The following is a 686-nucleotide window of genomic DNA, read 5'->3' on the forward strand; positions in this document are numbered from 1 at the left end:
ATGATGATGAGAACAGTTACTCTGTCCTTCACAATGGGGAGATGACTGAACTCTCTGTCCGTCCCTCTGACTCTGTCCTCGGTCTCCTTCGCTCCAACAGAGTAGCAGTGTACGTGGACTGCTCTGCTGGCACTCTGTCCTTCTACAAAGTGTCCTCTAACACACTGACACACCTTCACACCTTCCAGACCACTTCCACTGAACCACTCTGTGTTGGGTTCTATTTCTATTGGTCTGGTTCCTCAGTGTCTCTGTGTCAGATCTAGGAGGAACAGTAACACCATGTGACCTGGATGCCCTGCTGCTTACGCACGCACGCACGCACGCACGCACACACAGGGTTTGATGAGGTCAGATGCTCTCAGAGTTACAGACCTGTTATGGTCATTCAGGGCTGTGATGTGACACACACACACACACACACACACACACACACACACACACACACACACACACACACACACACACACACACACACACACACACACACACACACACACACACACACACACACACGTGTGCTTGTGTGTGTGTGTGTGTGTGTGTGTATGTGTGTGTGTGTGTGTGTGTGTGTGTGTCACATCACACAGCCCTGAATGACCATAACAGGTCTGTAACTCTGAGAGTGATCTGACCTCATCAAACCCTGTACACTCAAGACACGCTCCATATATGGCCAGTTCAGA

At 50.1% G+C, this 686-nt stretch overlaps 1 pseudogene across 1 annotated transcript in view; it reads left to right on the forward strand.

Annotated features, from left to right (window-relative positions):
- LOC310858011 (NLR family CARD domain-containing protein 3-like) overlaps positions 1–266 on the forward strand; it is a 26,338-nt pseudogene extending 26,072 nt beyond the window's left edge. Inside the window, exon 6 of the transcript in view lies at positions 1–266. This exon is cut by the window's left edge and continues 294 nt beyond it. The product of the transcript in view is annotated as an NLR family CARD domain-containing protein 3-like (transcript).
- The last annotated feature ends 420 nt before the right edge of the window (positions 267–686 follow it).

This window comes from Protomyctophum parallelum, assembly GCF_964188405.1.
Source record: "Protomyctophum parallelum genome assembly, chromosome: 4".
Taxonomy (NCBI): Eukaryota; Metazoa; Chordata; class Actinopteri; order Myctophiformes; family Myctophidae; genus Protomyctophum; species Protomyctophum parallelum.